This window comes from Hemiscyllium ocellatum, chromosome 34 (genome assembly GCF_020745735.1).
Source record: "Hemiscyllium ocellatum isolate sHemOce1 chromosome 34, sHemOce1.pat.X.cur, whole genome shotgun sequence".
Classification (NCBI taxonomy): domain Eukaryota; kingdom Metazoa; phylum Chordata; class Chondrichthyes; order Orectolobiformes; family Hemiscylliidae; genus Hemiscyllium; species Hemiscyllium ocellatum.
The window spans coordinates 33,802,419-33,818,333 of record NC_083434.1 but is presented as its reverse complement, the minus strand read 5'-3'; the positions used below and the strand labels follow the sequence as shown (position 1 = coordinate 33,818,333).

General features: G+C 44.3%; 1 protein-coding gene across 2 annotated transcripts in view; it reads right to left on the bottom strand.

The window, feature by feature from the left end:
- Positions 1-14,970, bottom strand: part of ripk1l (receptor (TNFRSF)-interacting serine-threonine kinase 1, like) — a 61,984-nt gene extending 47,014 nt beyond the window's left edge. For both annotated transcript variants that reach the window (XM_060850245.1, XM_060850244.1), the window contains exon 1: positions 14,889-14,970. The gene's annotated coding sequence lies outside the window, so the exon portion shown is untranslated. The remainder of the gene's footprint in view (positions 1-14,888) is intronic.
- Positions 14,971-15,915: the final 945 nt, after the last annotated feature.

The following is a 15,915-nucleotide window of genomic DNA, read 5'->3' as shown; positions in this document are numbered from 1 at the left end:
AATATGTCTTTATGTGGTCCTCAGTGTCAAGGTTTTGTTTGATCGAGATCCTGCCAACTACCTTGAGGGAATGTTCGAGTATTAACAAACACGTCACTGATTACCTGTGAGCAGGTAGTCCTGTTCCCTCTGTCCATCCCAGCTCCACAAAGCAGAACGGAGCCAAGGACTTGGTACAATAGCAATGGGACAACTTTTAGCTTCTGCCCACCTCCATTCCCGGCCCCCTTTGGGAACTCAAATCCAGCCTTAATGTCCAACGTACAGTGTGGCAGTGGAGAGGTGGTTTATGGGTTAGTGAAATGATGGAGAAGTAGAACATCTGGATAGGTACATGAATAGGAAGAGTTTAGAGGGATATGGGCCAAATGTTGGCAAATAGGAATAGATCTGTTTATGATATCTGGTCGGCATGGATGAGTTGGACCAGAGGGTCTGTTTTTGTGCTTTATAACTCTGACTCTAACTGGATGCTGTCTATATGCATGTGGAACCTAATCCCAGGCAGGACTTTGGCAATGAGGTCCATTGGCGACTCTACCGTGAGTAGGGGGGTATAGAAACAGGTTATCAGTAGAAATGTTCTAACTACGACTGGATACATAACAAGGGAAGCAAGCAGGTCATCTTAAATTTCTTACTGCTAGTTGAAAGAGGAGGAGACCAGACGTCAAGCTTGTCTCAGTTTTAGATTGATTCACAATGCAAGAAAAAGATGACAATTGCAGAGCTCATAATTCTACAACCCAGCACCGGTCAGTAAGTGATTTTTAGAAGCTTTGGGTTCACATCCCAGTTGCCCCAGAGAGGTGGCATGACATGTCTGATTAAAATAGCTATAATTAATCCACCTGTTTGGACATGTCCTGATGCACCTCTGGAGTCAGTGGGTCTTGAACCTGGACTTTCTGGACCCGAGATAGGGACACTGTGCCACAAGATACAGCGTTAGATATTTTAACCAACCTGTTCAGGGATGCTATGATAGGTTGTACCCATCACCTGTGTACTCAACCCAATTTCAAATCACCTTCATTCCCATCCCTTAATTCCCTTTCCAGCCCCACCTCCTCCCTTCCATTCCACCGACCAACCCTTCTTTCCACCTAGGAAAAAGTGAGGGCTGCTGATGAAGAGCTTATGCTCGAAATATCAACTCTCCTGCTCCTTGGATGCTGCCTGACTGGCTGTGCTTTTCCAGCACCACAGTTTTTGACCCTTCCTTCCAGCTACAATTGGATTCATTCCTCCCATCCACCAATCAGGTCATACCCATCACCCGATTTCAATTATCATTACCTCACCATTCCGCCTCTCTCTCCACCCAAAACCCTTGCCCCATCCCTCCACCACCTAATCTGTAGCTCCCCCTACCCCCCACCTTCGTTCCTAAAGAAGGGTTATACCCAAAACATTGACTTCTCCTCCTGAAGCTGCCTGACTTGCTGTGTTCTTCCAGCCTTCTGCTTGTCTACTTTGGATTCCAGCATCTCCAGTTTTCTTCCCTGTGACACACTTCTGGAACAAGTGGGACTTGAACCACTTGCCCCTAGACAGTGCTTTATACTTTCTTTCTGTATTTTACAAGGACAGATCAGCAAGGGCACTATAACCCCCACATGGCCAACTCTCTCTCTAAGGGCTTTGAGTGTGTTGGGGGGCACTGCTTGCTATCTGTCTAAGGACATCTGGGTACAAACTTAATGACAATGTGTGTGCTTTGCCATGGCAAAGGTTACACTAAACAAGGAGAGTGGATGCACCTTGGTCACAATCACAAGGGATGCTAATTTTAATCAATTTTGTTCAGGTCATTTTAGACATGTAACAGAGATGATAACTCTTTGAGAAATGGAAGCATGTTGTGGGAGAGATGGCCAGGGAGTTGCAGGCAAGGTGGGTGACACCATATTCACAGATTTTGGGAAAAGGGAAGCTTGCAATCTGAGTAGGTGTTTGCAAGAACATAGCAGTGGAAGGGGAGCTTTCTTGAGGACTGATGATGGTAAGTGATGGAGAAAGTCCCTGCAGTATCAACACTGTCGAAGAACATTGATCAGAACTGCATCGACTGAGGTATCCTCCTCACAGGGAACAAAGGAAATTAAGAGGAAGTGCTCCTGGCGTTCGGAACAGCCCACTAAAATGGAATGGACAGTGGGCTGAGCAAACCTTGGACACATCTCAGACGACAAGAGGGTAAATAAAAGAGCAACAGGCTTAGAACATGAAAATATGCCTGGATGCAAATCAAGAATGAAAATTGAAATGTGTTCTTTCAGCTTGTAATAAAGATGACTGACATGCTTTGATGGAGCTCTTTCCAAAGTTTCAAAAACGACAATGATGCCAGCAAAATCAGGGAAGTGAAACCACAATCTGGAAAATCACAAACAGGAGACAAAGTGCAGAGTAGACACACACAGCACAGACGTACAAAATAAGACACAGGAACAGAAGTATGTCATATGACTCATTGATGTCTGCTTTGCCATTCAATGTGATCACAGCTGATCTGATAACCTACAACTTCACTTATCTGTCTTGCTCCCATAATCTTTGAGTCACTTACTGATTAAAAATGTCTACTTCAGCTTTGAACACACTTAATGGCCCAGCCTTGACAGACCTCTGTGGAAAAGAATTCTACTCATTCACAACACTCAGAAGAAATTATTTCTCATCTCTGTCTTAAATGGACAATCCTTAACTCTGAGATGATGTCCTCTCCTCCTGGACTTTCCCACAAGGGAAAAAACTTCCATCCATCAAAAAACTGAACATTAGGCGTCTGGCTTACTGAAGGAGGATTATCTCAACACTGGAATTGGGAAGCTCAGCTCACTGAACTGACTTTCCAGTTTTTGTTTACCCCTGCCAATAATCTACATTCACTGTTTGTCTGTCTGTGCTAACTATAATGTGGAATTTAAAAGGGGTTTACACTTTTAGTTAGTGGTGTTACATACAAATATTTTCTATCTGTTTACTGGTAGCGTTAGTGTAATTACTTACAATACATAATAATTTTTGTTTAGTACAAAAACCTGGTCTGCACATTCCATCAACCTAGGTCTGAAAATCAGACACACTGGGGTCCTGTGAGAACTTACAAAAAAATCTTTAAGCTTTGGCAGGACTTCAGGAAAAGTGGGACTTGGTTTGAGTAACCCGTATGGGCTGTAACACACTCTAGTCATCTTTTTGTTGGCTTTTAAACATTCCCCCTCTGCTGGTTTGTCACATTGTATGTTTTCTCTTTCAATCCGATACTGCCCTTGACCTCCTTGGTAAACTAGTCAATTAATCCACTTCCTAGAGACTTTGATCCTCACTGGGATATACATTCACTGAGTCATGAACTATTTATTTAAGGAGGGACTGTGGGGTCAGTTAGCTGGACGGCTGGTTTGTGATGCAGAGTAACCAATGGTGTGGATTCAATTTCCGCACTAGCTGGGGTCACCATGAAGGACTCTCCTCAGTCTCAGTCTTTGTCTGAGGCATGGGGACTGTCAGGTTAAAGCGCTGCCAACTGTCTCTCTGATGAGTGAAGAGCCTTATGGTTCTTAATTATCCACAATTGTTCCTCAATCATCATTTCTGTTAAATTCCTTTCCCAGTTCATTTCAGTCAGTTCTGTCACCATCCTTACTAATTATCCTGATTTAAGCTAAGTATAGTCATTTTTAATCCAAGTTTCTCACTCTCAAACCAAATGCTAAGTTCTACCATGTTATCGTCACTGTTCCCTAGGGGATCTTTAACTCTGAGAGAATTTATTACAATTGCCTCTTTTTCTGATCCAAAATAGCTTGACACTGGTTGGATCCACTGCAGGAAACATACTCCACAAGTTCTTCCTCATTGCTACCTCTGTCAATCTTATTGTCCCAATCTAACTGAAGATTAAAGCTACTCATGATTCATGTATTGCCTTTTTTAACATGCCCTTATTATCTCCTGATTTATACTTTGTCCTAAGAACAGGTGCTGTTAGAGACGGCTTAGAGACTACTCAGAACTGTTATGGCACAAAAAGAGGTCATTTGGCCCATTACATCTGCACTGGCTCTTCAAATGAGCATCATTATCCAGTAGGTAAAAACAAGGACTGCAGATGCTGGAAACCAGAGTCTAGATTAGAGTGGTGCTGGAAAAGCACAGCAGGTCAGACAGCATCCGCGGAGCAGGAAAATCGACGTTTTGGGCAAAAGCCCTCATCAGGAATAGAGGCAGGGTGCCTGCAGCGTGGAGAGATAAATGAGAGGGGGGTGGGGGTGGGGGTGGGGAGAAAGTAGCATAGAGTACAATAGGTAAATGAGGGTGGGGATGGAGGTGATAGGTCAGAGAGGAGGGTGGAGTGGATAGCATTATTCAGTGCCAATCCCCTGCTTTCTTCCTTTTTCATCATATTATTTCAACCTAAACAAACAGCGCCAAGGACCTGGGTTCAATTCCCGCCTCAGGCGACTGTTTGTGTGGAGTTTGTACATTCCCCCTCCGTCTCTGCCAATTTGCTCTGGTTTCCACCCACAATCCAAAGACGTGTAGATCAGGTGAATTGGCCATGCTAAATTGCCCATAGTGTTAGATGCAGTAGTCAGGAGTAAATATAGAGTGGCGGAATGGGTCTGGGTGGGTTACTGTTCGGAGGATCGGTGTTGGGTTCAAGATCCTGTTTATGGGTGGCACAGAGGTTAGCACTGCTGCCTCACAGCACCAGGGTCCCAGGTTCAATTCTAGCCTAGGGTGAATGTCGGTGTGGAGTTTGTACAGTCTCCCTGTGTCTACGTGGTTTTCTCCAGGTGCTCCGGTTTCCTCCCACAGTTCAAAGATGTGCAGGTCAGGTGAATTGGCCATGCTAAATTGCCCGTAGTGCTAGGTGCATCATTCAGAGGGGAATGGGTCTAGGTGGGTTACTCTTCGGAGGAGTAAAAAGTGAGGTCTGCAGATGCTGGAGATCAGAGCTGAAAATGTGTTGCTGGTTAAAGCACTCTTCGGAGGGTCAGTGTGGACTGGTTGGGCCGAAGGGCCTGTTTCCACACTATAGGGAACCTAATTTAATTGCTCAATATCCTTTTGAATGTCTCAATCAAATCTGCCTTCTCCACACTCCCAGGCAGTACTGCCATATTCCAACTCCTTGATGAGTGAAAAAGATTTCTCTCAATTCACATTTGTTCCTTTTGAAAAATCACTTTAAATCTACGTTCTTGTTCCTTTTACTCCCACAGTGGTCTTCTTCACCTTGTTATTCTAACCTTCACGCATAAGCATTCTCCATCATCCGATATCCTCGCTCACACACAGGTTAGCTTTGAACTCAGGCTTGTTGAACATTTTTGGGCTACATGAGCACAATCTGCTCAACGTGGGCAGCACGATGGCTCAGTGGTTAGCACTGCTGCCTCACAGCACGGGGTCAATTCCTGCATTGGGTGACTATCTGTGTGGAGTTTGCACATTTTCCCCATGTGTGTGGGTTTCCTTCGGATGCTCCTGTTTTCTCTCATAATCCAAACATGTGCAGGTCAGGTGAATTGGCAGTGCTAAATTGTCCATTGTGTTAGGTATGTTAGGGGTAAATATAGGGTAGGGGAATGGGTCTGGATGGGTCACTCTTTGGACGGTCAGTGTGGACTTGTTGTGCCGAAGAGTCTGTTCCTATACTGTAGGGAATCTAATCTAAAAAAAACGTTTACCTCTAGACCTGTCTCCCTTCAACCTCAGTAAAACTGGGAGTTTCAGTTGCCACTTTGAATTAAAAGGAAGTTGACAGCAATTTTCCAACTGACCTTCACCTTCCTATAGGTGGTGAGGGGTCTATACCCTCTGCCTGGAGGCAGCTTTCAGATGATAGACCAGGGGATCAGCACCCATAAAGGCCCTCTCTGTTATGAGAGGACCTCACGCCCAGCTGCAAGTTTGCATTAAAATTGGAGAAAGGGTTCTTTCATTTTGATACAGCTCCTCCTTCACTTAGTCTCTATAGCAACCTACTGCTTCTTCCAAGAAATTAGGGATCAGTTGGCTGGACAGCTGGTTTTCGTTGCAGACTGACACAAAAGCATGGATTCAATTCTTGCACGAGCTAAGGTTATCAGGAAGGACTCTCCTTCCCGACCTCTCCTCTCACCTGAGGCATGGTGACCCTCAGGTTAAACCACCAATTGGCACTCTCTCTAATGAGAGAGCAGTACTATGGTGTGGGAAGACTATGGTGACTTATACCTTTAACTTTTAAGAAAGGCAGCTTCTCATTGGCCTTCCGACTTCTAGCGTGTGCCTGACTGGATAGCAAGCCTGCCTTTCAGCAATTAATTGGTTGCCTTGGGAAAAATAGCCCATAGATGTCAAGATTTTGGTTCCATTTTGGCTCACTAACAGAGGTCAGGACCCTCCAGGATGTATTATACCCTTGTGTTCAATTCTGTATTTTCATCATCTTCAAATTGCATTCTCACTCCAGCCATGTTCAATCTCTATTGTTTGACCCTCTGAACACACACATTATTCTCTCTCTAGGTTTTTGAGGGGCAAATCCTGAGCTTTACATTCCAACTGCTGCTGTCAAACTGAATCCCCTCCAACAGCTAGGGTTTCCAGGATTTTAAGTCCGAACAAAGATAGTGGAATCAAGGGTTATGGAGATAAGGCAGGAAGCGGATACTAATTAGGAATGATCAGCCATGATCATATTGAATGGCAGTGTAGGCTCGAAGGGTTGAATGGCCTACTCCTGCACCTATTGTCTATTGTCTATTGTATTCTTGGGTTTCCTCCAACCTATCGAAGTAATTAGTCATACCAAAGTATCCCAAATTTATAGTAAAATGGAACTTCAGATAAATCATTGATTAAGTCATTGATCATTTTCTGAAATGAAGAATCAAGAATGGCCCTAAACTACTTCATTTTGTTCACTCTCGATTCTGAAAGATCCACATTCTTGGTCCCATCATCTTGTATTGTCACAAGCTGCATTGGTTTGTTTGAACAATTGCACAGCAATTTTATGAATTGTTTTGCACCGTTATTGATGACAGGAGAATCATGCAATAATATCAAGTGATGAACAACTCTATACCTCTCCCTGGCAACAGTCCGAGATTAAATTGATCTGTTTGCAATATTGGTTGATCCAGAGATAAGCTTCAGACCCAGTTTTTGGTGCTATCACTATCCTGCAATGTTTTTCAACTTTATTCTGATCTCAGCTCATTGGCTTCGGAGAATGTCATTGTGCCTTTGTTACCTCTAAATGGAATATTCCATTGCCCTCCTGACTGGTCTCCCACCCAATCCCTCTGCCACCTGAAGTCATCACATTTACTGCCGTATCCTTACTCACGCCAAATTCAGTTAGCTGATCACACGTTCACTGACCTACATTGGCTCCAGGTCAAGGGATGTCTTAATTTTAAAATTCTCATTCTTGTTTTGCCCCTTCCTGGCTTTTCCCCTCCTCATCTTTATTATCTCCTCCAGTCTTACAATCCCATGAGCTATGGCGGTATGGTGGCTCAGTGGTTAGCTCTGTTGCCTCACAGCACCAGAAACACAGGTTCGATTCCAGCCTTGGGTGACCGTGTGGAGTTTGCATATTCTCTGTGTGTCTGCATGGGTTTCCTCCCACTGTGCAAAGATATGCATGCTAGATGAATTAGCCATTGGAAATGCAGGGTTACAGGGTCAGGTAGTGGGTCTGCGTGGGATGTACTTCAGAGAGTCAGGGCAGACTTCATGGTCCAAATGGCCTCCTTCCACATTGTAAAAATTCTAAGTGCTCCCCTCCATTCCTGGCCTTTTGTGTATCCCCAATTTAATGGTAATCATTCCTTCAGCTCTGGAACTCTCTCCATAACTACTCCCATCTCTCTTGGCTTCACTTTCATCCTTTCAATACTCTTCTCTCTCTGCTGAAGCTTCTCGTCATCTGAACTTATCTGGTTTGGGTCACACTTTGAATCATTGAATCATACAGTACAGAAGAGACCCTTCAGCCCATCGGGTCTGCGCTGACAAAAACAGTTGTAAACCTGCACTTTCCAGCAACTAGTTCATTGCTTTGAACGTTACGACATTTCAAGTGCTCATTCAAGCCGCTTTTTAAAGGTTGTGAGGTTTCTAAAACTTACTTCATGCATTTTATCACATTCAAGACACTGAATAACTATGTTGTTGCTAAACTATTGGTTAAATAAAACAAACTTATGTGGTAACTGTTATTTCCTTCTCTGGAGCAAAATTTCCTCTTGTCTTAAAACAAAGTCCAGGCAGCCCCCAGGTTGCAAATGGATTCCGTTTTGGAGTTCATTTGCAAGTCCAAACATGATGCAGGACAATAGAAGGGAATGGTTTATATGTCAGGTCTTTAAAATTATACCCCTGTATCAGATTGTGTTAACAAGTGTAGGTATTTGTAAATCGGGTGTTCTTAAATCGGGGACCCCCTGTACAGCAGATTCTGGAAACCGCACTGGAAACACACAACCAGAAGAATTAGCTGCAACTGCAGAGAAATAAAACAATGGATTGAATCTTATTTTTCTTTTTGAGCTAATTGTGTCAGATTTTGTAGAGGGATTCCTGCTATGATGCCTAGAGGTGATCTCTCACAAAACACACCTCATTATCTTCCTACCCACCCCAGTGGCACCCTCACATCTGACTCTAGTCCCATCTTACCATGCACCATTCCCAGAACAACTTTCCACTCATCAGATATCTGCCCAAAGGCCAGCATCCCTTGCACCATCTTTAAAAGGCCTCTACACACCTGTTGGCAATCCTCTATTGCCTCTCACCAGCAACATCATGGCACAATAACCACAAGGCTAGACCAGCCACAACGCAGCCAGCATGGCTGATGTTCTCTTACATATACAACCCATTTCTCTCACTTTAGTTGCTGTCTAAATAGGCTATGCAGTTTATCTGCTCTTAGATGTATCCTGTTTGAGGACACTGCTTCCACCCACCTACTTCCTCACATCACCAACTAGCACTCTTTCCCCAAATCCCAGTGATTTTCCAAGTTTTACCATTATGCCATAAGGAAAAATCACAGCTAGGTAATGTTTGGACAAAACAAAACATGAGCTTTAATTGACAGCCAGCAAAAGGGAACACAAATGAACAGTGGCTGTTGTTCACCCTAACTGAATGAACAAAATGTTCATCTCTTGACCTCGACAATCCATGATCATTTCCTGTACCTAGTTGGTGTCTACTGAAACCATGTGTCAATCAGGTGCTGTCTGCCTTCTAGGGCCCAATGTAGTGAGCCCTGTCATCCAAAGGGAGGACCTCCTCTTTCATCCCCCTTCTCCTTGGATGACTACTCCAGTTCCCTTGGCCCCTTAATGTCTATCACATCACCTCATTTCCTGATCCAACTATGCACAGTACAGAGCCTATTTTATATCATATTACAGGAGGGAAGTGACTTCACTGGAGGGGATTTCCCAGGAATGTGGACTAGGCTGGAGAGGCTTAGACATGAAGATTGGATAGACTGGGGTAGCAGAGCAGACTGGGAGGGGACATTACTGAGATACATAAAATTATGAAGGGCACAGACAGGAAGATATTTGGTGGAGGACAATCAACGACTAGGGGCATAGATTTAATGTAAGGGGAAAGAGGTTTAGCGGGGATGTGAGGAAAAGTATTTTCACCCAGAGAATGATGGGAATCTGGAATTCACTGCTTGAAAAGGAAGAAATCCTCAGAACATTGAAGCAGTATCTGGATGTCTGTCTTGGCATTATAAGTGTACAAGGGCTGTGGGCCATGTGCTGAAAAATAATATTAGAATAGTTAAGTGGCTGTTTTTGACCAGCACAGACTCGATAGGTTGAAGGGCCATTTTCTGTGCTGCTGACGACTTTATATCTGACCATTTTGTTTTCCTTCCCTGTTTCAGGCTGAACCAGACTTTTGGCATTTTTCAATGTTTACAATTCCCAGCGGAGAAACTCATTGCCACCTCCCCTCTCCTTCACCCAACCTTCCTGCTGGTAATAAACCTAATTTCATGGCCACCTTAAGGATCAGCTTTTCCAATGGTTTCCTGAACAGCCTTCTATCCACAATTTAGCTGAAATTTTGTTGCTGAGGTGTCACTCACTCCTGACCTTGCTGACTTACATCAACTCCAGGTTCCCCGAAAGTCCAAATGCGAGACAGAGAAATTCAGACTTCTATTCACCTTCAAGTAAAGGAAGGAATCCTTCCTGCTGTCATCATCTGAGAGGTTCTACTTCAGATTATGAGGTTACATCTGTTGTTGTTGACTCACCCTGACAGAGGAAATAATTTCACTCCATCTACTTTATCAAACTATTTAATCATTTTAAACATTTAGATTACCATCTGCTATACTCAAGGTATTATAAGCCAAGCCCCCAAGCAAGCCGTTCTTCTAATGTAATTCTAATTAATCCTCTTAAGATTTAAAGAAAGTTAGATCAGAGTATTTTCTACTGTAGGGCGTCAGGGAGCCTGAGCAAAATTAGACTTGATGGAACCGGGAGACTATTCCACTAATTGGTATCATATTTGACACAAAGGAAGATGGTTGTGATTGTTGGAGGTTAGTCATCTCAGCTCCAGGACATCTTTGCAGGATGTGATTTCTGGTGATCGGCATTGCACACTCTCTCTGGCCAGCATTTACTTCCTGTGGGTTAGTGTCTGGATTGAATGCAGACGCAGGCACTGTGGTCCTGGTTTCAGCAGCCATCAGGTCAAGTAGGGGTGTCCCAAACACAAACCAGGCAGCTGTCCCACAGAAATGTCATACTGGGAGATGCGCTAATTGCTTTAATATGAGACATTGTCCCGTTTTCCAAACGAGCATGCCTTAGAGAGCTTCTGGGTGATTGGATTGGCCACATTTAAAGTGGGATGTGAGAAAAATACAGTTTCACATTGCATGTGGTTTGGGGCTGGAATTCACTGCTTGGCAGTGTGGTGCAGGCAGGTTCACTCAAGGCATTTGAATATAAGCAATTTGCAAGTGTACAAGCAAGAAAGCAGGACAATGATGCTAAGTATAACAAGCTCATTTGGAGAGCTAGTGAAGAAACATTAGCAAGGTGATTCCGTGGTTAGCCCTGCTGCTCCACAGCACCAGGGACCCAGGTTTGATTCTAGCCTCGGATGACTATCTGTGTGGAGTTTGCACACTCTCTCCATATCTGGGCGGGTTTCCTCTGGGTGCTCTGGTTTCCGTTCACAATCCAAAGATGTGTAGTTTAATGAATTGGCCGTGCTAAGTTGCCCATAGTGTTCAGGGATGTGTAGGGTAGATGTAGTAGTCAGGGGTAAATATAGGATAATAGGGTAGGGTAATGGGTCTGGGTGGGCTACTCTTCAAAGGGTCGGTGTGGACTTGTTGGTTCGAAGGGCCTGTTTCCACACTGTCGGGATTCTATTTTTAAAAATGGGCTGAATGGCCTCCTCCTTATGCTGTGACACTTCAGTGATTCTGTGATGCAATTTAAGTAGCAATTTGCACACTCACAGTATAAATTTCCAACTTAAAACAATCCCCACAATCACTCTGCTCATTCTTAGTTCCGGGCCTCTCATCATTTACAATTTCCTTTTTAATTCATTCATGGGAAGTGGGGGTCACTGGCTGAATTTATTGCTCATTCCTGGCCGTCCTGGAAAAGGTGACGGGCAGCTGCCTTCTTAAACGACTGCAAACCACGTGCTGTAGCGAACAATGCCAGTGAAACAGAAGAAAAAGCAATGCATTTCCAGTCAGGATGGTGGGGAACTCATAGGTACTGATTTCCTAGGTATCTGCTGCCATTGTCCTTCTAGTGGTGCTGGGTTTAGAAAATCTTTCTCAGAAGACTTAAGATTTTCTGCAGCATTGCTTTTACATGCTACACACTCCAAACTGCAACCACAGGTCAGTGGTGGAGGGAGTGACTATTTTGGATGTGGTATCAATCAATTGGGCTGCTTTGTCCTGGATGATACCAAGCTTCCTGGAACTGCTAGTCACGCGGGGAGCATTTCATTACACTCCTAACTTGTGCTTTGTAGATGGTGAACAGACTTTGAGGAGTTAAGTGGTGAATTGCTCACAGGAATCCTAACCTCTAACTTGTTCTTGTTACCACAGTATTTGTATGGCTAGTCCAGTTGAAGTTCTGAACAATGTTCATAGAATCATAGAATCCCTACAGTATGGAAACAGTCCATTTGGCCCAACAAGTCCACACTGACCCTCTGAAGAGTAACCCACCCAGACCCATTCCCCCTACCCTTTATTTACCTTAACTAATGCACCTAACCTACACATTTCTGAAAACTATGGACAATTTAGAATAGTCAATTCACCTAACCCATACGTCTTTGGACTGTGGGAGGAAACTGGAGTACCTGGAGGAAACCCACGCAGACATGGGGAGAATGTGCAAACTCCACACAGACAGTCGCCTGAGGCTGGATTTGAACCCGGGTCCCTAGCGCTGTCAGGCAGCAGTGCTCAGCACTGAGCCACAGAATGTCGATATTACGGGATTCAGTGAAGTAAATGTCATTCACTGTAAAACGGCAATTATTACATTCTTTCTTGTTGGAGATGATCATTGCTTGGCATTTCAATGGCACGAAGGTTATTTGCCACTTGTCAGCTCAAGCCTGATTATTGTTCAGATCTTGCTGCATTTGAACAGGAGTCGAAAAAAGTGGCGCTGGAAAAGCACAGCAGGTCTGGCAGCATCTGAGGAGCTGGGCAGTTGATGTTTTGGATTTGAACACTGACTACTTCGGCATTGCAAATAGTGCAGAACGTTGTACAATCATCAGCAAATACCCCCACTTCTAAGCTTATGATGGAGACAGGTTGGACCTAGAATACTTGCCTGACGAACTCCTGCAGAGACATCCTGGGGCTGAGATGATTGACCTCTAACATTCACAACCATCTTCCTTTGTGCAAATACCAACCGGTGGAGAAAACTCTGCCCAACTCTACCAAGCCTAGTTTTGCTCGGGCTTTTTCGTGCCACACAGTAGAAAGGCACGCTGATCTATGGCCTCACACTTCCACAAAGGGCAGCAATTTGGACAGTTTAACAAGGCTTCAGTACTTTCGCTAGAAGATAAAGCTAGATCATGTGCTTAGGTTTCAAGAAGGGAGCTTGAAGTCGCAATCTTATCTTATTACATAACAGGAAATCAAGAGTAAGCCATTTACCACCAGGCCTGCTCTGACTGATACAATTGTGGCTGTCACTTTATTGCCTGTTCCCAATACTTTGTCAATCAAAAATCTGTCCAGTTTCAGGCTTGAGTATATTCGATGACTCAGCCGCTAAAGTTTCCTGGAGAGGAAGAAGGTTCAAAGGGCTGAACAGTCTACTACTCCGCTTTGTATTCGCCTGTACCTGTGTTTTTGTTTTCACCACTGTTTACCTATTATTTACTTATCTATGCTACTTAACTCTGTGATCTGCCTGTATTGCTCGCAAGACAAATCTTTTCACTGTGCTTCAGTACACGTGACAATAAATTCAATTCAATTGGTTTTTATGATTCAATGTTCCATCCCAGAAATCCACCCAGTGAATTTCTCTGAACTGCTTCAAACATAAATTTCCTAACAGAGAATGTTGAAAATTCCACACAGTACTCTCTGCCTCCTTAGTAAAGCTAAGGCTAAAGCTATTGATTTTACTGTGAAGTGATTGAACATTTGAATATATTCATTTAGATAACCAGGTGAGATCACACATCTCAACTCCGGTGACAGTTCAGAGGAAATGAATGGATCAAACAGAAGGTAAGCTACCAGGTAAGGCCAATGTTGAGATGATTCAAATCAAAGTAAAAAGTACTCCCGCCATCAGTGAAGTCATGATGTGGAGGTGCCAATGTTGGACTGATGCGGACAAATTTAAAAATCACACAACACCGGGTTATAGTCCAACAGGTTTATTTGGAAGCACTAGCCATTCAGAGCACTGCTCTTTCGTCAGGTAGCTAGTTAGAGAGACTTTTGATTGACAAAGTATAAGGTGCAGGCAATAAAGTGAGGGCCACAGTAATATCAGCCAAAGGGATGAAGGAGCAGTGTTCTGAAAGCTAGTACTTCCAAATAAACCTGTTGGACTATAACCTAGTGTCGTGTGATTTTCAACTTCATCAATGAAGTGACCAAGAATAAAAAGGCACAGTTAGATGGCTACAAGAGCGTGACTGAAACAGCTCATCTCCAGCCTCTTTGGAGTTGGTTTCAGCAAACAGGAAATGGAAAGAAGTTTTGTTTGAGAATTTGGGGGTGTATAGCAGTTGTTTGGGGAGGAGGGGGAGATGATTGATTGGGGAATGGAAGGATTATATTTGGGAGGGGAATGGGGGATTTGTGTTCAGGAGGGGGACGTTGGTGGGGTGAACTGTGTTTGGGAGGATGAGGGAAAGTAGTATTTATGGGAGGTGGGTTGTGTTCAGGAGTTTTGGAGGTGGGGGTGGTTGTGATCTGGAGGGGGTCGGGGAAGGTGTGGTGGGGGTCCTGATTCCCCAACATCCCATGAGCTGTAAAACAGAAACTGTGTCGACTCTCCCTTACGCAGTGAATCACCATTACCTTCCACCCGGAAAGGCAAGTTCGGCGCCACATTGCCAAGTGCTGGAGCTGGCAGGAGGGGCCGAATAGCCGGGGAGAACAAAGAGGGATGGGGTTCCTAACGGGAAATCACCGCGGTTCTCGGTATCGCTCTGTCAGCCCAACCCCCGGCCCAGCGCAGCCCCGGGCGGAGTGAAAGTTTGGAGCCTCCTTGAACCCTCTCTCCCCCTGACCCTCCTCCCCGTCCCTCTGCCTGGGGAGTGGGCTCTCGGGTCTCTCCAGGTGTCCTTACCTGTCCCAGGGAGACCAGCTCCATTGCTCTATCCGCGTTGTTCCTTCCTGCCTACGTCTTCTTCCGTGTTGTACAAGTAACTTGCAGCTCCGCCTATTTGGGAAATACCCTTCCACAAGATCAAGCTCTAGCTTCATGTCGAGGCGTTATTATGTTGGTCAAAAAAATCACACAACACCAGGTTATCGTGCATTCTGGGTTTGTCTGAAAACACCAGCTTTCGGAGCGCTGCTTCACCAGGAGCCAGGGAGGCTGGAAGACTTTAGACGCAGAATTTATAAGGAAAAGATCAAAGGGTCATACAACTCATGCGATAGAATTGAAGACGCAGAAGATGGCTCTTCGAACTTTAATCAGTTGGAATGATTAATATGCAAATCCCAGAATTTCTTTCTAGTCATTGCCCTGAGAAAATGTATGGTGTTATCAATATAAAGGCCTCTGGTCAGACAATGTACTTTAGGCGTGAGGTGTTGTTTGGAGTCTGCCTGTGATTTTGTATTTCCAAAGTAGGAGTTTATAAAATACTGCATTGACTGACTGTCTACAAATTGTGAACCTTTTGAACAAAATAGGTTATTATCATGGTCATTGTGTGTGTGCTGTATATCTCCAACTTACTTGTTGGTATTTAAGATCAGAAATTATTCTTCTTCACCCAGAGAGTAGTGGACATAAAGAGTTATAGAGATGTACAGCACGGAAACAGACCCTTCGGTCCCACCCGTCCATGCCAGCCAGATATCCCAACCCAATCTAGTCCCACCTGCCAGCACCCGGCCCATATCCCTCCAACCCCTTTCTATTCATATACCAATCCAAATGCCTCTTAAATGTTGCCATTGTACCAGCCTCCACCACATCCTCTGGCAGCTCATTCCATACACGTACCACCCTCTGCGTGAAAAAGTTGCATATCCTTTGTTGCATTAGAGCCAGTCTCAATACCAGAAACTTGGCTTTTCGTGCTATGTTGCCCTGAGAATCCATCACCCCCTACATTTTCCAAAACGCCATATTTGTTTGA